General features: G+C 40.5%; 1 protein-coding gene and 1 long non-coding RNA gene across 2 annotated transcripts in view; both read right to left on the bottom strand.

The window, feature by feature from the left end:
* The window catches only part of COL21A1 (collagen type XXI alpha 1 chain), a 138,273-nt gene extending 133,212 nt beyond the window's left edge, over positions 1-5,061 (bottom strand). Inside the window, exons 1-2 of the mRNA XM_080586506.1 lie at positions 4,885-5,061; positions 2,524-2,602 (exon numbers count right to left, since the gene is read on the bottom strand). The gene's annotated coding sequence lies outside the window, so the exon portion shown is untranslated. The remainder of the gene's footprint in view (positions 1-2,523; positions 2,603-4,884) is intronic.
* A 7,118-nt stretch (positions 5,062-12,179) lies between these two features.
* On the bottom strand, positions 12,180-20,859 carry LOC308192670. Its single transcript, XR_013948978.1, has 3 exons — positions 20,635-20,859; positions 15,643-15,767; positions 12,180-12,992 (listed from the first exon to the last, which is right to left on the bottom strand). It is a non-coding gene; the product is annotated as an uncharacterized lncRNA (long non-coding RNA).
* Positions 20,860-21,813: the final 954 nt, after the last annotated feature.

Below are 21,813 nucleotides of genomic sequence, written 5' to 3'. Positions count from 1 at the left end.
TTTGCCTTACAGACCTCAGGGGGAAGGTTGGGCATGGTTGTTATACTCAGCTTCCTCTCTCCCTTGACTTTCTTTCTGAGGATGTTAATAAGACCAGAACAGAGGGTTATCTGCTGGCAGCTAAAAGGGATTAAAGCCCCAATTTCCCTTTGTCCAGTAGCTTTAAGTTGATGGTTCATCCGGGAAAACCTTAATTCAAGGGGGGGGAGAGAGATGTAGAGAATTAAATATCTCAGCAATTATTTTCACAGCAGACAAAGTAGTGAATGGAGGCGGGAGACCAGCCCCACGGAAAGGAATCTGGGGGTTCTGACTGACAGCAAGTTGAATGTGAGCCAGCAGTGTGCCCGGGCAGTCCAAAGGGCCAGACACGTCCTGGGGTACATCACATTGTACTGTGTGCAGTTTGGCACCGCAACATAAGAAGGACATAAAACTATTAGAGAGTGTCCAAAGGAGGGCTGTGAAGATGGTGAGGGGTCTAGAGGGCAAGATGTATGAGGAGCAGCTGAGGTCCCTGGGTTTGTTCAGCCCCGAGCAGAGCAGGCTGAGGGGAGGCCTCATGGCGGCCTGCAGCTCCCTCACGAGGGGAGCGGAGGGGCAGGCGCTGAGCTCTGCTCTCTGGGGACAGCGACAGGACCCGAGGGGACGGCATGGGGCTGGGACAGGGGAGGGTCAGGCTGGGTGTGAGGGAAAGGTTCTGCACCCAGAGGGTGGTCGGGCACTGGGACAGGCTCCCCAGGGCCTGCTGGAGCTCAAGAAGTGTTTGAACAACACTCTCAGACACACGGTCTGATTTTTGCATGGTTCCATGGAGTCAGGAGTTGGACTCAATGATCCTTGTGGATCCCTTCCAACTAAGAATATTCTATGATTCTATTTTATGAAGTAGCCTCAGCTATATGATCTTAACCCTTCCTGAGGCCTGTGAACCCAATGGCCCTGTTTCTTCAGATCAATCTGTATTACATTAACAAGCAGAAAGTGTGTCTTGTTCGGCTTTTACCTAGCTGGAGATGTTGTGGAGAGAGGAGGAAGTCTGGTGCACCTTGCAATGAAGCAATGACCTTTTCTTTTGCGTTTGCTTTGTTCCACACCAGGATTGTGGCAATTAGGCTGCTCATGTTTTCAAAGGCCAATGGGAAGAACAGCTTTGATATTTTAACAGTGGTAAACAGTAAGGAAAAGGAAAAGAAAAAGGAATGGAAAAGGAAAAGGAAAAGGAAAAGGAAAAGGAAAAGGAAAAGGAAAAGGAAAAGGAAAAGGAAAAGGAAAAGGAAAAGGAAAAGGAAAAGGAAAAGGAAAAGGAAAAGGAAAAGGAAAAGGAAAAGGAAAAGGAAAAGGAAAAGGAAAAGGAAAAGGAAAAGGAAAAGGAAAAGGAAAAGGAAAAGGAAAAAGGGAGGGAGGGAGAGAGAGAGAGAGAAAGAACGAAAGAAAGAACGAAAGAAAATTCCAGTACGAAAGAACTCTAGCCAATGAATACAAAGTGGAGACAGAGATAGAATGGTCCTTCTAGAGAAGCATGTACATTACAGCGAATATGTACATATACTCCTGAATATGTGTACTTTCCTTACAGATGTAACTGAGAGAGAAAAGATAATAGAAGCGTTGAGGGAAAACAATCATTACACATTTTTATATTCTTTCTCCTTTGAAGATTTGTAGGAATGTAGTTCATAAACTTCATCTTATAGATAAGAAAATGGAGACCAGGATCTGGTAACAACTTGCCCAATGCTGTAATTTGCTGTATCATATCTGGTAAATGATAACCAGGAATGTTAACAGATCTTCTGCTTTCCAGTCCCACATTACAGGCTATAAAACTTCCCCAAGATGCCTCCTTCCTGCGTCAATACATAGGTTGTTCCTCTCCTAGGTACACATCACCAGGAAGGACTTCTGGGGCCAGCTTTGAATAGCTTTGTGACCATTCCCAGGATTTGCAGGAGGAGCTGGGGCCTTGCACCTGCTGTGGAGAACCAAAAACCGATTGGGGCTGAAAACAGTAAACTGTTTTATTCAAGGATGCAAGGGTACAAAAACTGCACTACATAAGCAGTGGAATTAACTGTTCATATATATATGTCCCGTTACTCATCTAAATGCTCCAATCCAGTGCATAAGCTTTTTATTTTGTTGTTACTGGAATTCATCAGAGAGAAAATATATTCTTGTAGAAAATAAATAATCCGGCAAAGAAATGCAAGTAGCCTTGTGAGATGAAATTGCTGTAAAAGTTAGAATAAGCCTGCTGCAGAGCAATCTCCTGGAGTTTATCTGGGCCATGTTTGCATGGAAAGCAGCACTTGGCTCTAGTTGCCCATATAGACCCATGAAAATAAGTATTACAAGCAAGAAAGAAAATCTCTGTCCTAGGACATCCTGACGTAAATAGTGCAAATGGTCACCTGAATGGTCAATATTGCTGTTGATTCCACCCCAGTATCCCAGGCAAAGAAATACTAAGGATCATCTGGGAAGCTCAGAACAAAGAATACCAAAAGTACATATACTTACCATGGTCTCTTCATATACTTAATGGCAGTTCTGTGTTATGGTTTAATTGGGGGGAAAAAAATAAAGGAAGCTGGCTTTGCTGGAAGAAAAAAGAAAAAGAAAGAAAAATCCTTGTTGTTTTTATGAACTCACTTGTTATTATTACCCTTAAATGTAAATGTCTTTTGTTCTTTGCATGTACGTGTATGTATTCTGATGTTATTTTCATGTCATCTTAGAAAATATTTTGCAAAGCAAAAAAAAAATTATTGTTGTTAGCCACTTAATCATCAAATTTCAAGAACAAAACTCTTGGGCCTTGGTTGTCTACGAAACCAACTAGTCCAAAACCTCTGATGCCTTTATCTCAGTTTTCACCATGCTCATCTAAAAGTTAATGAGTACAACAATTTACACTCAAGTGGAAAATAGTCCATTGCTCATAAACTTTGAACATGGAATTAACTGAGCAAAAGACAATGTTAAAAAAACCTTTGAAGATATTCTACCCTTTAGTCCCTATTTTCCAGGATCACCAAAACCACCGTAAAATCCTTCTGGTCTACATTCCCCACCTCAGATACCTGTAAAACTTTATAAGGAAACTTCCTAGCATGGTTCAATATGTGTATTGAAGCCAGAGCACCAACAGATGCCTGCTTTACTAGGAGCAGTGCTTAAACTGTAACAGTTGAGAGTTGGCTGACCATGGTCTATTGTGTTGCGGATGAGGACAAGTCCCACAGGCAGCAATGGTCTGCATCCCCTCCAACAACTGTGTGTGAGCACATTATATAACAGTTTTATTTCTGAACAGAGATGACGTGAAGCCAGTAGGGAAGCTGTTAAAGGATTCCCTGTTGTACTTGTAACTCTAAGTCAAAAAGGGAAGTTAGGAGGAGGTTGGAGATATAGGGAGAGACTTCTCCCTGCAGAGGAATGAAGCAGAAAATGCACAGCAGCAAAAGGTGGAGAGACAACACTAAAAACAACTAAGGAGAAATGAAGGGATTAGGAAGACAAAGTCTGTTTAGAGCAAGGAAATAACAGAATAAAGCCATTCAACATTTGTTCACAAGGGCAAAGCCAATAAAACCGAATGAACAACAACAAAATCCCAGATGTTTAACTGTGTGGCAAGAAAACTGAGATAACATTGTTTGCTTTCAGTTTGGCATTGTGGTCTGCACATACCAAAATGTGTTAGTGGGAGTCAGTGCCATGAGGGAAGGAGTGTTAAAGGTAGATGAGCACTTCAAGCCTTAAAAAACTATTTTCTATACAGTTAGGTCATTAACATGTTATGTCTCTATATGAGGTGGTGTATATCTATGAGGTGGCAACCCAAAATTTGCAAAGTGAAACAAACTTATTTTTACCTTTTTTCCAAATCTGCCATGCAATCCCTTACAATTTCATTCTACTCTCAGAAGAGTATTTTATTTATTCTTGGAAAGCATCACTAAGAATACCTCATTGCAGCCGTGGTATTTAACTTCTGATTTGTAAAATAAATCTTTTTCGTCTAAAGTTCATGGCACAGTAGGTAGTGGTTGTCAGCAGAATAACAAAGATGTACAAAAAACTGTGAAAACAAGAAGAAATAGTCCATACATTTTTGCTGCTGACTTTTTAAAATCTCCCTCTTCTTTTAGATAATGCAATAAGGTTTTTGGCAGCAGCACAGCAATGAACATAACAACTCCAGTAAAAGAATTGCTTTGGAACTTACTCTTCTCTGGTATTCGTTGCTGTAGGTACCAGAAAATACCAATCAACTATACCTAATGAAATTATGATCCCTCATAGGTCCCTCAAGTAAGGGAAAGGCAAATTATGCTCCCTCAAGACCCTGCCCATTTAGAGCAGTGGGAGATGAATGCTGTGGTTATGAGTCACAGTTTGCTTTCAGAGTTGTTGAAAATAATGATACAATTAAAGTTTTAAAACTATTTCATATCATTTGGGGGCAGTTTTTAGAAAAAAAAAAGTTTATTAAATTATTGCTCAGTTTGTAATAGCATTAAAGTGGATTTATCTAATCTTTTACCGTAACTTCATTGCATGTTTCTCTAAGCTAAAATTAACACAGTAAAAATCTCAAGTTCTTGGTTTGGGCATTTTATTTTGTTTTGCAGCCTTCTAATTTCTTCCATAGCTATTCTCTATTTGTTTTCCCTGCAGGAAAGCAAATTCCCCTGGTTCATACTGAAGTCAGTGGAAAACTCACTTTGGCTTTGGTTCAGCAAGAACAAAATCAAGTATAATACTACATTAAAGAAAGTCTTTTCTGTTCCTTGTATTTCACGTTTCATGTCATTCAGTGCTCAGCTACACTTGGATTTGCAAAGTGGGCCTATTTTTCTCTCCCACTACACTTACCTCTTGCCAAAGGTATCCAGGGATACCCTGACATCCTGGAGAACCAGGGGGTACGTTTCCACAGAGGGGATATGTGCTGGCACATTTCTTCCTCAGACTGTCTGCAAAAGGTAAGATTTGCTCTAAGAATATTCTTTTACACAGTCCTGTCACATGAGTTGCTGGAAAAGGTAGTCCCTGTAGTTAAAGAGCATTAGAAACATTAGGAAAATAAAGTAGAAGCAGTGGAAAGAACACTTCCATTAATAGCAAATCCCACCAAAACGCCTCCCAAATTTCCTGTGATTATCTGGTTAACAATGTTTGGCTGTACTGCCTTCTTCTAGCATCCAGCTAAGGCAAAAATGGTATTTGTAGACCAAATATTCAAGCACAATTATTTTTAAACATGGCTCTTCCAAAAATAAGGGAAAAAATAGAAGAAAATGTCTGCACTCTTATCAGTTTGGATTAATTTCCTTGTAAAGTTAAATTCAGATTCGGTGAGCCAGAAATCTTCCCTAATGCATTTTCACTAACCTGAGGAATAACTATTTGCCCATTTTGTTCCCATTCTGATCCTTTTGCTGTGTTCATTACAATGATTTCCTTCTGTGTCAGCTCAGTTCTTCTGAGTATCTTCTCCTTACCCTAAATATTTGGTATCTTTGATGATATTTTAGCTCCAGAAGAACAGCAAATCTCACAGACTGCCAGCTCCAGCAGTGCCTTTCTCCCCCGTCTGACCTTGGTATCCAGCCCTCCCTTTTCTGTTTCACCAACAGCATCTTCAAGCCCTTGCAGTCCTTTGCCTCCTTTCCCAAACAAATAGCTCACTTTTAGTAGCACTTTGTAAATTACGCCTTGCTGTAACACCATTGGAACAGTTATTTCCTGGCTTTATTCAATTGTTTTTTGCAAGGAGTTCAGACAGAAGATGAGTGCAACAGAAGGAGGGAGAAAGGAACAAGTGGATCAAAAATATTCCTTTACTTACAATTCCTTCCAGTCCTTTAACACCTTTTTATTCCTTTAAAATAAATATAAATGCTGATATTGCATCTAATTTCACAAACTAATTACTTCCCTTTGGTTTACATACCAGCTTTCAGTATGCAGAGTCAATATTTTACAGTTTATTAGCATCTTCATTCAGACTCAAGCAACCTACAAATTATCCATCCTGATGATGAAGGTGGGGGAGCTATGTTGGTGCCAGAATAATATAGGAAAACAATGAGTGTGAAAAGTTAATAAAAATCATGAACATGCAAAGAGTTAAAACAATATTTTGCGAGTTGTATTTCTTTACAAACATGTAACAAACTATCATTTCATCTCTTTTACCATGTGTACCTGTAAGGCTAAATTCTCCCTTAAAGCTGGAAGAAAAATTCTTGCATATAAAACATTCAGAAATCTCCACAAATGCCCAATTATTTATTTCTGATATAATTAAAATCTTAATTATTCCAGTCATTTCTTCTTTGAATGATAATGTTTCTTCATCCTTTTTCTAATAATAACTATCCTGATGGCATTTATTCAGTAGGATTCTTGAAAACTGTTGTGGTTTAACCCGGCTGGCAGCTAAACACCACACAGCCGTTCGCTCACCCTCCCCCCTCCCTCTCTGGGATGGGGGAGAGAAACGGGAAAGTGAAGCTGGTGAGTTGAGATAAAGACAGTTTATTAAGACAGGAATATAATAATAACAATAATAATAATAATAGTGATAATGGTAATAGTATTAATAATAATAATGTGTAAGAAAACAAGTGATGCACAATGCAATTGCTCACCACCCGCTGACCGATGCCCAGCCTATCCCCGAGCAGCCGGCCCCCCCACCCCAGCCAGCCACCCCTATATATTGTTTAGCATGATGTCAGATGGTATGGAATACCCCTTTGGCCAGTTTGGGTCAGCTGTCCTGGGTCTGTCCCCTCCCAGCTCCTGCTGCACCCCCAGCCTGCTCGCTGGCAGGACAGAGCAAGAAGCCGAAAAGTCCTTGGCCTGGTGTAAGCACTGCTCTGCAACAATTAAAACATCAGCATGTTATCAGCGCTCTTCTCATCCTAATCCAAAACATAGCACCCTACCAGCTACTAGGAGGGAAAATTAACTCTGTCCTAACTGGAACCAGGACAAAAACAATACTTTCTTAACAGTTTACAAAACAAGGAAACTAGCTCTTAATGGACAATTTTAATTTGTTAAAGTCATAACACTTTAACCTGTGCTATATTTACATATTTATTTCTATTATTCAATATATCCTGTTATATTTGATACCTTTCTTCCTATTACACACCTGAGAATAACAGATCACAAAATGTATTGTGTTTCAGATTTATTCTTAATTAGTGCTGTGTGCCAGAGATGAAGAATTCTTTAGATCTGGTCCACATTTGTTAGGCTACAGACATATTTCAATGGGTCATTTTCAAAGGGCAAATGCTGAGAATGGGTGTTAGTAGACTACAAATAGAATTAAACAGGCTGTTAAGTATTCGCAATTATATTACTCAAAACCAAGAGGTATCGTTCAGACTCAGGCAGAAGATTCACACACTAAATGAAGGTGTTACAAGTGCATCTAAGTCACCAATCCAATAATTATCTCTACAGTATTTTGACTCTTTTCAACTTATTCTCAAGTCTTGCCTTCATGCACTGCCAAAAATATCAGAAGCTGGCTGTCTGCACGTGTGTGTGCTAACAGGAAGGCATAGGTGTCTCTTGCTTGTTACTCATGCGATTACCAGATTTTCTGGAGAAAAAGAAAAAAAAAAAAAAGAACATGGACATTGCGAATGCGCAGAGAACTGGGCCTCTCTGAACTTCTGTTTCACTTCTTGGTAAATAATAAAGTTTTCCAGTGATTTACAGCCAGGTTCTACATGATGCCCACACATCTCTGTCCAGCAATTGAAGTCAGGTTTCCTCTCAACCGGCCCACAGAAGAGCCAGGAAAACACAGCCTTGGTGTATGTGTACCCTTTCTGCTCCACAGAAGCACTTAGCACCGTAAAGGGGGTGGAGTATCTCAGTAGGACCTCAGATCATTGCCTCTGGTGACCTGCTCATCGCCAGGCACCATCAAAAGACGTGGCAGTGAGCACACCCACCTTTTCTGCACGTCAGGGTGCACCGTGTTTGCAGAAGAATATATGCCAGAGCGCTTTGTTATGGCTTGCTCATAAACAGTGCAAAATAATCACAGCAGCACTGAAAGATTTTTTCTCTAAAGGGGTGAAATAAAGAAAAATATCTTTGTTGCTATTTTGGGTATTTTATGGTTGTTGGTTTTGTTTGTTTGTTTGTTTTTTTGCTACATTCACACATATTTACACTTAGAATTTGGACTTGTTTCCAGCTAGCTGCTGATTTGTTTTCCATATCTGTTTACCTCTGAAATATATTTCCTCTCCGCTTTAACCCTAATTGCCCTGAGCTGACTATATCGTAATAAAAATCAAATAAATTACTAATCATCAATTTAAAGGAAAGCCTCATGACTAACTACATCTCTCGGTACCTTATTTTGGTGGCTTCCCGGTAGCTCTGCATAACATTGTAGAAAGCAGGAAAAGAAAGTGATAATCATTGTATTTCTTAGCTACTTGATGGCTATCCGTGTTAAGCTAAATCCCAAGTCTCACAGCTATTTGTGTTGATTACAAAACTGACTGACTTCTGTTGCAGTAATTAGTGACAATTCAAACTCCAGCAGCCCCAGGGAGACCAGCCAGGCCTGGGCTTCCAGGAATTGCTGCAGCTCCTTTAGGGCCACTTGCTCCCTGTTCACATTTCGTATTTGTGAATCTGTCTCACTCCTGTGATCATCAGCTACCAAAGGAAGAAAATGGGGAAGTTTTGCTTAAGCAATGTTTCCTGTGACTCCCCCAGCGTATTTGTTTCATGTGGACTTTGTGGTACATCTCACAGTGCCAGCCAGTGTGTAAAGAGGAGGCAGCATCTGGTTTTGTCCACTCTTCTCCCTATTTCTCGTAGAGCACATTCAGCTCTAAGAACTGCCCCAAGAGCTCTGTCTGAAGCCAGCGGCCATCTCCCCATCCAGAGAATGATTTTAGCCTGGTCTACAAAAATCTCAGACAGACAGCTAATTACTCTGTATCAAGCACATATATAAAAATTGCAACATTCGTAATCATATCATGCACATTTAATCCCTATTTCATTTGTTATATGTTACACCCTACCAGCCTACCAGTTAGAATGATTTCAGGTCAAAAAAACTAAAGTAGTCTTGCATAGATTTTTGGATAAGGAAGCTAAGATTCACTGAAAATTCAAGTCTAGACTATAAGAAAAAGCATACACCAATTCATGACTTCTGTGAAAATGAGACAGACTTCATTCCAGAAGAGACAATTCAGAACAGATCACAGAGCAAAATGTCTCAAGAATCTGTTACTCTTGTCACGTTCGGAAAAAAAAAGTAAAGAAGTAAAGAAGTGTGACCATCTGCTCAAGAAAGATGAGCAACAAACAGATGGCAAGTGAAAATTACTTCTTCCTCGAGCTGCCCAAGGAGCTGATTCTATCCAGAGTATTTGCAGACTTGCAGCCCCCTGCCATGAGCAACAAGTAAGGGCCCCCCACCGCCATGCCCAGTGGGAATTTTCAGCTTGTAGGGTAAAAGTAACCAGGACTTGTTTACTAATGAGAAGGATGCATAACTTATTTATGATCCTGAAAAGCTGGGTGGAAGTAAAGATGCAGTTATGTCTAGATTTTCTATCCGTGTGAATCAGAGCTCCACAGGGAAGGACTGCTTTTCTTCTGCCATTGTGTTTGTAGACTCCAAACTGAAATGATGGACATGTTCTGAACTGCTTTCCAACATACATTAGTGATGGAAAATGCTTTGGCTCTTTCGCAAGCTATCAGAATAAATTTTAAGAGAAGAGTTTAACTCATAATCAAATATGGAAAAGTTGACTCAGAGAAAAATCCCAAAGACTGGGTAATCTAGGCTTAGTCACTGAAAGCTGTTTCTGGGCTTCTTTAGCATTTGCACATCCTTAGCATGGATGTGCACATCCACGGATGTGGAAATAGGTTTGCACATCCTAGAGAGCTACACTCCTTCCTAGTAACTCAGAGCTCTGTGAGTCAGCACATACTGACTTCTATTTCGTGAGTAGTTTTCAGCCATACTTGGTATTTTCATCTTGCCAGCAGGCTACTGAAGCCTTTCTCCTTTCTGCCTTTCTGCTTGTGGCATGCAAGCAACCTTATTTCCAGTGGCACAGCTCCAGCCTCAAATACAGAAAACGATGCAGATCTGTTGCCCTCTAGAAAGGAGGAAGGGAGCAGCAATGCTCTTGCAGCAGTTTTTCTTTGCATGACCACAAGATTATGAAATGAGAAAGTCCCGAATAATCCACAGGATGGTCTAATGTCTGCAGCTGTGATAGCCAGATCCCTGATTTCAAATCCATCCCCTACTTTGAGGTCTATAACAATGATGGCTACTAAGGGAAAAACCAAGCCAGGAGGCATGCCTCCATCCACTTGGTTTCCCTCCCTTGTGAATCAATGTCTTTTCCTCTGGACTTTCCAGCACAACCCTAAATCCACCACCCTTTGCCTCACTTTCCCTCCCTCAGATCTATTCCTCACTCACGAGCTGTAGCAAACACATCCTGAAGCATCCATCCCGGAGGTGAGCACCCACTCCCTGCCCTCCTCTCTGCCCTTCCCAGTCCCACTGCCTCCCAGAGAAGCCAACTTTGTGTCAGGCTTACACAAAGCATTAAAAAGGTGGATGCCCTACTGATATAAACAGAGTAAAACTTCATCACACATCACACTTCTATCAACTACAGTAAATAAAATTGCGAGTAGTTACAGAGCACGTCAGACCACACCAGAAGCAGCAGTCACCTACTGCATGTTGATACTGCTAGCAACAATGTCCCTTGGAGCAGACACAAGCTCAGGCCCTGGTCTTTAACTCCTACCTCACCAAGAGTATCACGGCCCATTGCAATGAAGAACCACACAATGTATTTTGGGTCACAAACTCTTGAACGAGGACATATCCAAGCTGGTAAATCCACCTGGCACAGTGTTGGCCTGCACAGATTTAACTCAGGTTCACAACCAGAAATCTGAGCCGTACAGTGCTGCCTCCAGCCCAACAGATGCTTTTGTCTACAAACCCGTCAATCGCTTTGCATGCAGCCAGCTCACCTATCGCTTCTAATTTCAGAATTAACATGAATGAACTTCAGATAGCTCTGTGCTGCTCCATAGCTACATCCACACTCTGCATTCCCTCGGTGCTGTAATTGTGAAAGCTTGCTTCCACTGTTAGGCACAGGGGCCATATATTAGCAACTAGAACTGGATTACTTGAGAGTACACTGGATTTTGAGCTGTCCTATTTCTGTCTAGGATTTTCTTGATGGAAACACACATCACATATGTGATGTGTATATGTATATGTGTATATACGTATGCACAAAGAAATGAGGAACGCATGCACATATATGTATGCTGTCTGCATGGGTAAACCCCAAACTTGTGGGCAGCATGAACCTACTAGTGCAGACAGACTCTGATCTGTGACTCCTCTGCTCACGCAGCCCAGTTCTGATGCTTCTTACATGCACAGTGCAAAGTGATCTGGCCTCACAACAGAGGAGATGCAATGACTTTGCAGAAGCTTTGACTGAGCTGCAGGAGTCAAAAAATCCCAGAAAACAAATGTTAAAAAAAAAATAAAAATCTTAATTCTGAGTACACTTCCTTGAAAAAGGAAGATATGACTGAATGAACCTGAATATTATTTGCTCTGCGTGAGAGCTATTCTTTGTGTATGGATTTAATGATACCTAGGATACATATTAAAATATTTATAGTACTGCCGGAAGGATGTCATCAACTTTTAGTATATCTTATTGCTTTGTAGTGAGCATCGTACATTTTAGTATAAAATTTAGTACCTTTATAGCTTGGAATCCCCAAACTCCCATAAACTCAAATTCCCCTTGATCTCCCTTACAGATTGAATAACAACTATCAATATTAGACACAGATGTGTTAACCTTCCCTAGAAATCTACACCAGTAGTGTAGCACACTGCTTTAAAGACCTCAATGCAACTCACATGTCTTTACCTTCCTACACCGCTTCCCATGTTACTTGTCTGGCATCTGCAGATTCACATACATGCACAAAATACAGGCATGGTTGGAATGAACCAGCAACACAGTACAGCAGCTTTGGGGAAGGAACGAAAAATGATTCTATAACTAAAGAAAGAGAAAATTTTGGTCAGAATAAGGTGATTCAAGCCTCAATTGAGACAGAAAAGCAGATAATTAAAAACAACAAAAACAACAAAGAATGCAAGTAACCCCAGAGAAGTTTCTGAATTTCATCAGAAAAGGGGCACCAAGGTATCATTCTGTAAAATCCTGTAACACTAGTTCAGTATTAACTCAACAAGAAGAGAGCTGTCCTGATTCATTGGCATCACCACGTGCACACTGGGGCTTTTCCTACCATAGTATTAGAATGCTGAAATTCATTTCTCAGTTTTGAAATCACTACTAGTGCCCCGTGCATTGGCGGGGAGACTTGCATTTTACTTTCTAACAGTTCAATTACAAATGAGCTGCAAAATTAAGGATTGTTCATTATGTTGTAACCTCTGATCATCACACACCCCCACTTTAAAGAACTATCTGGCCCTTATTTTCCTTCCATGCTTTCTACCAACATTTTCATGGTTTGGCACACAGGAAAAAGCAGCACAAGCAGCTGGCCCAGACCCCTGATGTGGCATACTGGACATCTGCTGCCTGACCAGCAGAACAGAGGGTGAATTCTCCTCGTCTTTCCCAAAACATGGAGTGCAAACTACAGCCCTCTTCTGTATTTAGCCATCACTTTTCACAGAGCTTGTAAGAGCTTGTTAACTCTGAGATGTGTAGCTCTTTTCACGTTTTGTTGGAATTGGCCAATGGGACATGAAAAGATGACAAGAGTGACACAAAAGCCTGATGTAGGAGACAAGTTGTACAATCAACCTTCTCTCCTTTTGCTCCAGGTTGTCATTGTCCTCTGTTTCCAAGTATTCCAGATACTCCCTAAAGGGGAAGAAAGTCATTTATATTAACAGCTGCTTTCATTGATAACAATTTTATGGCTCTATTGTAACTGAAGACGATGACATTATGTTACATGCATTTCAACTCTGGACTCTAATAATGCACTTAAACTACGGGAGACACACAAAGGTATTGCTGGGAGAATTTATGACAGTCAAAGAGCTCAACCCCTTTGAAAGAGAAACGTATTCATAACACGGAAAATGCTGGAGCATTAATCAGCCTGTCAGCCAAATTGCCATTTTCTATTTTGCTGATTTTGTATCATTTTCATCCAATTACATAACTTCAAGCCATAAGGAAATCATGCAGACTGAGTTCCTTATGCTAAGGTGTATTTTAAAATGTGTGTTTTAAAGAAGCTGTGCAAGGGATGTATCTAAGGATATAGCTCTATATTATTGATAAAAGAAGTCTATGCACCTCTCTCAAGCTTATTTTATCTGTAAATGGTAAATATATATCTTCATAAAGATTTAGGTGAAATAATGACATAGTGCCTTCTCAAGGTACTCATTTTTTTCTCTAAAAGTTAACATAAAAATATACCAAAATAATATTTAGCATGCTTGGTTTTCCCACTTGTCAGGTCCTTAAAATACACAGCACAGAAAGCAAAAACTACTCCATCCATCATGCAACCTTCTCAGACCTTTCTCACCTTCAACAACTACTTTTCCCTAAAGAAAAAAATGTTGTTCTCATTAAGGAAATCAAAACAGAAGTTAGGCAGATAGCACTTGAAAACAAAAATCTATTAAAATCGTACAATTGTGCCAGGCCTCTGACATTTCCACAGCCTCCTGGGTCACCCAGAACTCTGCAAACAATTGCATTGTTTCACACCAAGTGAATTTTACTATTGCTGAATATTTTTCAGTGACTGCCCCTGAATGCAGTGTTTTCCATTCACCTTCTAGTTACACATAGAACATCTTCCTGGTTTACTCCTTTGCTCAACGCAGACATGAGGTGCTGTGCAAACAGGAACCACGGCACTAGCCCTCTTATTAAACCCTGCAGTCGCTCCAGCAATAGCAAATATCCAAGCTAATAGTAAGGACTGAAACTAGAGAATCCGGCAAGCATGACAGCGAAGCATGAGAAATCTCCACATCATGCGTGTGCAAAATGTAACAGCACAGATAAGGTCACGCAATGAGCCAGAGCCTACCATGACAGCAATGATTAAAACCTCTCAGCTTCCTCCATGTGCTTTTTGATTTGGCTGCTAGGATGACAGCTCACACATAGTGACTACCAGGAAGATTCGGCTTGGGATTTATTTTTTTTCCCTCAGAGAATCGAAGCATATATATTTTTTAATGAATGGTTAAAATCTCAAACCCCACAAGAGCAATCCTCAACAGGCCATGGTGTTTGCTTCTTCCCCACCAAGAGGAGCCAAGCAAGGCATAAAGAGGGCCAAGTCTCTAGAGCCCTGGTGCTTTTCCACAGCCGGAGGGCAGAGGTGTGGGAAACTGTTTGTAGTTTAATGTGGAACAACAGTGTACAGGCAATCCAAAAATTGTGCTGACTGACAGATTTTTACTTTTAAAGGGAGCAGCAAACCTGCGCTGGAGCCCAACACAGATGGACAGAGGAGCCTAAGCCCTGGTGTTACTGCTGTCTGCCCACCATACTCACCTCACATCTGGCTTGGTAGCAGAGAGCTAGTCACTCAGACCATGTGAATGACAATATCTTGTTTTAATATCAGAATCAAAGCATATGGCTATAATACTTTTAATTCTGTCAGACTGTCCTTTCTGCCCTTGGTAGCTGTATTACAAGAAAAACGATTTGGAGGGGAATCAGCAGCACTTCCACACAGACACGAAAAGCTCCTCGTGGACAGCAAGTCATGTTTTCCAGGCTACCTGGTGGCCTGGTGCTCCACATCCACCCAGTCTCCCACCAACACACTCACATGCTGGGTTTCCAGCAACACTGAGCCCAGCGCTTCCTCCAGGCTGGCCACAGACACATTATTTACTTTCTGAATCATAAAAGGGAAATCCAAAGGCAGAGCTTTGCTGGCAAACGAGTTTCTGCAACTCTGAAGGCAGGAAAAGGAGAAGCAGAGAAGAACTGGCAGGTCTTCACTCTTCGGCATCTGGGAAGAAGATTTCCAGGACAAGGGGTGGGCAGGCAGGGAGGAGGCGGGGAGGAGAGAAGAGCAGCCCCCAGCTGTGCCAAGCACAGGCAGACAGCTGGGGTTCGGCAACCAGCTCTTGGGAACTGGACTGGGTCCTGGGTTTGATTTGGATCTCTCTGTGCGAGGAATTGCAAAGCCTCTTTCTCCCAGAGGGCGTTAGAAAGGCTGGAAAGTCGTACAGCAGAGCTGCCTTTTGGCAAACACAGGGAGTGCAATCACACAAACATCCCGGGGCTCTGATAACTTCCACATCAAGCAGGACCTCCTCCGTTACCGCTGGCTGGGCACCCACACGGCCCTCGGGAGGTGACCTACATACCACCAGGCTGGCCCACAGGCCCAGAAGGTCTGCTCCATTCCCTCCAGGCAATCCCCTTCTGAACCCTGCCCAAAGGCAGCATGGACTTTGAACACCAGCCTCCTCTCAAAATATTGAGGAAAAAAAACACCTTAGTTTCCAAACGCCCTCACCTCATATGCTGTGTGAGTGGAGCCTGGAGCTTGCTCTTTCTGTATGTAATCTCATTTCAGCTGTGCAGTTGATAAGGACGCTGGATGTTCTCAGACAGTGCAGAAAATTAAGAGGACCTGGAAAGCTAATATTAAGTAATCATCGGTGAAAGCAGTCATAGTGCTGGGAAGAGAGAGCAGATGTGCTGTGCAGGGAAGCGCACAGCATCCTTCCAAGCAGGCTTTTTCTGCGTTACAGTGTATTTCAAGTTGCTTTAAGAGTATCTGGAGACACATAAAAGAATTCCTTTTAACTAGGAACAGGATGGCACCAATTAATAAACAAATGCAGGAATCAAGCACAAAGCAGATTGCTAAGCCTGCTCTGATCCTGTGCATGCAATATTTCAGCTCCTGTGGAGACGTTGCATAGTCTTCTAATCAAATACCAAATATGAGGCAATTACATCTCTGCTAATCTCATTTTTTCAGCAATAAAATAAAAATCTCAATTGTAAAAGAAAATTGCAGTCAAACACTCATTGTCTGCAGCTTTTTCAGGGATGACACTTTTAAAAGCCCACCGCCTAATTTTCATCTAACTAGTTTCTCTCCCTCTTAATTTCTTCCATTCTAGGAAGAAAAACATTAAAATTAGCACAGTAAAATACTTCAGAAGTGCTGGTTTTGGTTAGTAGCCACAGTACTGCATTTAGATACAGAAAGTCTGGCAGCACTGCACAGAACTCTGTAACCTGTCAGGGTGAAGCACTCAAGCAGGAAATCCTCTTTCCTTTTTGAGCCCTGTGGTTACCACTAGAGGGAGATGTTGATTAAATAATAGTTAGGTGTCATTAGGGGAAAAAAATAAAAAAATAAAAGGCTCTTACAAGATATAGTTACATAACAAGAAAGAGGAAAAACAAGTTTCCTACGATTAAAAAGCTCTATTATTCTGCCTCTAAAATAAAAACTTTTTTTTTTTTAATCTGATATCTGAAAGGTCAATAAATAAGGAAAAGAAAATAATCTACCTGGAGAGTAAAGGAGAAAAGCATAAACATAAAGAGTTTTTTGACACACAAATGAAAAACAGAGTACTGAATGTAACAAAAAAGAGTGCATGCTTTAAGACATTGCATGAGGAACAGTTAACATCAGAGATGATGGGAATATCTACGATTGTACAAAAGCTTACTTTAGTAAGTAGTCCACTTGTGAGTGTCACCGGTGAGCCTTGCTGGTCAAGCCAGTCAGCGTCACCCAACATGGGACACGGGGAGGAAGCCGCCTGGCTGAGGTGCTTACCCAACCCGAAGACTCATCAACCGATGGTTCCAGTTGCAAAATATATTAATTTCTGTAAGCACTGATCTCCTTATGCATTGAGACAAAACTCACCTCCTGGCATGCAAGCAATAACTTTGCATTAGTTTCTCTCACGCTCAGTGCTGTCTTGTGCCAAGAACCATCAAAAGCTTTGTTCCCACTGATGATGGCCCTGAGCATGAGAGCTTTATCTGGAGTGGCATAGAAGAGATGCAGAAATTGCCTGTCTGTCAGGACACAAATGATGATGTGGTCTTTGCCATCAAGAATCACTAACTAGCCATAAATTTGTGGACGGCCATTCACAACCTCAAATGTCGCAACAATGGAGTCCTCTGGTGGAAAGCCATTTGGGTGAGCCACACTGTAAGAAAAATACGTGCAAGGCCTGTCAGAGCCTGCCTGCTGGCAAATACAGAAACGATCCATTCCGTAAATCACATTTCTAATGATTTTCACATAGCTATTTGGATGGTACTGTAATGCAGCAGAGAGACCCACATCAAGAGATGCTGAGGAATAAATTTTAAGATCAGTATTTAAAGGATTTGGCTCCATGAAGCTTCCTGATTCTAATTCGCCATGTGTCTGGGGACTTCAAAGAAGAAAAGGTCAATCTGTGTTTTTATCTCAGGCAAACTTCTGCTGAAAACACCAGGGTAGCTCTTCCTGTGGGTCTGTGCAGCATTCAGCAGTGCTCTGCCAGCCACAAAGGTGACCAGGGTGAGGCCACTAAGAGCAGGTTGTACATCTCCCTGATCCTTTGAGGTGGGCTGCCTTCCAACACAACCGGAGGAGTGATCCTGAGGTGCTTTTATGTGTATTTACTGCACTAAACACCCTCCCACCCACCCAGGATGTAGGCCGTGGAAAGCACTTGGCACTATATCATCATCTACCAAGACGTTTTGATTAATACGATACTGTTTAAACCTCCTCACCTTCTCTTTTTAACAGTAATTTATTTATTTAGCAGTATCTCAACTCTCAATGATAATAATAAAAACAATGACAACAACAAAAAACACAGAGATCTTAATTTATAGGTTACCCAGAGCTTCTCCTACACTGCATGGTAGGATTTTGGGGATGGACTTATGCCCCTGAGTTTGATTCTTCAGCTATGCTTATCTCATTTCCTTCAGACTATCTGAAATCCTGAAGAAGCTCAAACACTGCAATTCGGGAAATACTTCTATTACTTTCATTTGTTTGATATGGAACCACAAAAATTAGCGCTTGGTAGAATTTTTGGCCCATCTGTTTGACCTCGGTGGCCGAGTTGCTCTCTGGAGGAAGTTGCTATCTGGAAATGCTGCCAACAGAAAATTTATTTGTTGTGGTTATTTCCAGGCCTGTATCTTAAAATTATCAGGTTTGGCAACTCAAAGGATCACTCCTTTGATACTGCTCTTCTTTCAAAGCTGGCCTGGATGCCAAGGGCATGCAGAGCCCTGGCAATGTCCCCAGGGGTATTAGCTGCCCCAGAGGAAGTCCAACAAAGACACTGTTATCGACCTGTTTCCTGACCACCTACTAAATTTGGGAGTTTACGATGATTTGGAAAGGAGAAGGCAATCCCAGCTCCCCACAAGTTCTGAAGCTGCACCTAAATCATGTCTGATTTCTCCTTTGGGAAAGCTCAGTGAGATCTTTAAAAATTCCCTTGTTTCGGCTACCTGATGTACTCTATAGTAAATGTGATCTCAAAACGAAAGACTAGTTGGAAGGTATGAGACATTTCCTTCCCCAGCTCTAACAATGACTTCTCACCCTGGGAAAAAAATAATCTGCTCTTCACAATTGCTTATTTCATAGGTAATTAGAAGTAAAAAGGGAATGTTTTCTCAGGAAATGTGTTTCTTACCCAGCCATGTGAAATACAATTGCATCCACTTGGTTACTTTACAAGCAGGCTTCAGTTTTGTAAGCTTGGCTGGAGTGCCTCACTGCTGTTAGCTTTCAGACTATGGACTGTGACAGCACTCGATCTGTTGCAGACCCAGCCAAAAATGGACAAATGTATTTAGTGGGTTGCTTTATAAAATAGCATAATCTTTAGATGCAGAACTCATATTTTTTTTCTGTTCATTTTCGCCAGACAGAAAAATAATTTAAGCTAAACTGTATCCCAAATGAAGGTATTCTTCAGGTGTTCTTCTAATTTTGTATATGCACAAATGAAATAAATACACAGAATTACATTTGTAACTTAAAAAAATAAATAAAAGACCTATTATAACAAAAGTTTCTATCAAAAAAAAAAAAGAAGAAAAAAATTGTCCTTTAGGTCTATTTTAGGTGTTCATTAACACCTTTAATGTTATTAATTTGTTGGACTATTTCCATTTCAAAATATCATGTTTAAGTAATGAAGAAAAAGCACCGTTACTCCTCTTTATTCTTCATTGTAACATATCTGTGTAACAAACAAAAGTATTTTCAGTCAACTCCAAGTTAGAATTTATCAGCTATGAGGAGAAAAAGGTTCAGAGAGAACACAATTATGTTCACATATTGGCTAAGTGCAGGCACAGTGAAGTACTGAAGAGAATCACCAGGAGGACTGAAACAACCTGAAATTGCATTGTATGACCTTCAGTACATGTATCTATGAAAGAAACCTTTAACAGTTAATTCTGATCACTGTTGATGATAGTCCACTGCTAACAATCTCTTAAGCACTAGTCTTGCAGCGATTTCTACACCAGAAAGAATACATGTATGAACATAAAAAAAATAGCTGATATCCTTATAGATGCTCTTATTTAACATGCACTGAATCTCGCTCTAAAGATGCTCTACCTCTTCACTGAACAAAAAATACGTAAGTCCTAAGAATATAAATATCCTTTCACTATATAAATTCAGTCTAGAAATATACTCATCAATTCTTTTGAAAATTGAAGAATCATCCACCGTAAGAAAGCAGTAAGTAACATCTTCCATAGCTAGATTTTTAATGTTGTTAAACTCCTTATAATTGTTGGAAAAGTAACAGAATTTCAACTAACTTGTACTTAGAACATTCCAGACAGCACTCGGGATTAGTACAATTCAACCCTCCTTTGGTTGAAGTAAAGTTAAACATTGAAGGTGCCACTTAGACTTTACTGTAAAAGTCTGTTTTAAGAATTTAGCCTTCTGCTTTTCTATAGATCCTTACTGGATGGTCAATGTAGTTATTTATTTATTTCACATTGATGGTTTTCTCTTCCCCATATCCTGAATTTAATTATACAGACATTAGTCATAATTTTACATGGAAAGTTATGGCATTAAACAGATTTACTTCTTATCATTCTCACTGTAAGATCCAGCCCTAAAGCTACTGATGTCAGAGGAATTTTGTTCTCAACTTCACTTTAAAAAGATAAGCCTCAAAATTACTCACAGAAAAACACATCTTGATTTATTATATCCTCCCACCCAGGCCTGCTACTTGCAAAGCAAACTTTTGCTTCCTTTAGGACAGTAGAGAGGTAGGGATCAGGCCCCTGGCAAGAACATGCAAGGTTCAATGAGTAACCCAGATTCTCAATGCATTTCCCCGAGCCCCCTGATCAATTCCTTCTATTTCTGAACTCTGTTAATGTCAGTCTGCAACCATCCATTGACAGACTTGCAGTGTTGTTTTTATGATGAGATCCCCACCGCAAATGGCTACTGCTTCTATATACGTACATAAAGTTTGTATATGGACGTAGCTGTTGAAGACCAAAAGGAAGACTGATCAACGAGCTTTACAAACCCCCTCCAAAGCCTGTCGATAGAAACAGATCCTTCTGACGCTAAGACACGTTGGAGTGCTTCCAACTGGGTGATGTGAACTCTGCAGCTGAGCCCAGCTGTAACCTGTTTAGCATCAAGCCTGCAATTGCTGGGTCTGGCAGCAGCCAACCTGCATTATCATCTTCCCCCATCAGCCCATCCCTGGCCACGAACAGAAAAAAAAAGCAGAATAAGGGGATATGTGTGTACTCATATACACAAATACTTATCAAGGACAAGAATATTAATATGCTGGTAGGATGTTGCAACAATAATAACAATATGCATAGTGCTTTAAATACTGATATTCAAATAAATAACACCACTGCAGCCATAGAAATCACTTCCTTAAATAAGGATCAAAGGACTGGGTCTCAAGTGCCATCTTTCAAAACCTTGCTGTTAATGTTCTATTAGTATATTCACTTACTTTTATGTATCTATATACTTAATACAGGGAGATGTTTATTGCATCACTTCATAGCTACTAAAAAAAAAAACACTGTTAAATTATATGTAAATTTACATTAAAATAGAGTCCATTGCAGTACCTACAAACTCTGCTTTCTTGCAGGAACATGGGACTCCTAGGTTTTTGCTTCTCTTTGGAAGGTTCTTCTCCAAATGGAGTTGCTTGGAAAGTTTTATCAAGGCTGAAGGATATTTCTGGATTGCTTTTCTCCCATCTGCCCAATAGCTTTCAGATATATGAATATTTACTGGGAGGGCAGTGTAACTTAGCTTTGGTTAGTAGGTAAAAACTGCTCAACCATCCTCAAGGCTCCAGATTTCACACTTACTGAGTCTTCCTTAGAAGATTTTCATCTCCTCATTTTACCTGTATGTAGTTTTTTAATGTTTCAGCAAGTCACTTACAGTCCAGTAGTAAAAAATATCTGTTGAACTAAAATCTAACAGAATATTTCTAGCTGCTACTTATATCTACTATAGAATTTATGGCTGTCTATGACTTAACACAAGAGTTAATAAAAGTCTTAAATCATTACAATAAATCAGATTGTTGTTGATAATTTTAAGGCATAAGTAAACACAACAACTATTCTCCTTATTGGAGGCAATTCTGTTCACACA

Source organism: Anser brachyrhynchus (assembly GCF_964034855.1).
Source record: "Anser brachyrhynchus genome assembly, chromosome: 3".
NCBI lineage: Eukaryota > Metazoa > Chordata > Aves > Anseriformes > Anatidae > Anser > Anser brachyrhynchus.
Note: the sequence above shows the minus strand (reverse complement) of the source record. Positions and strands in the feature narration are given on the sequence as shown.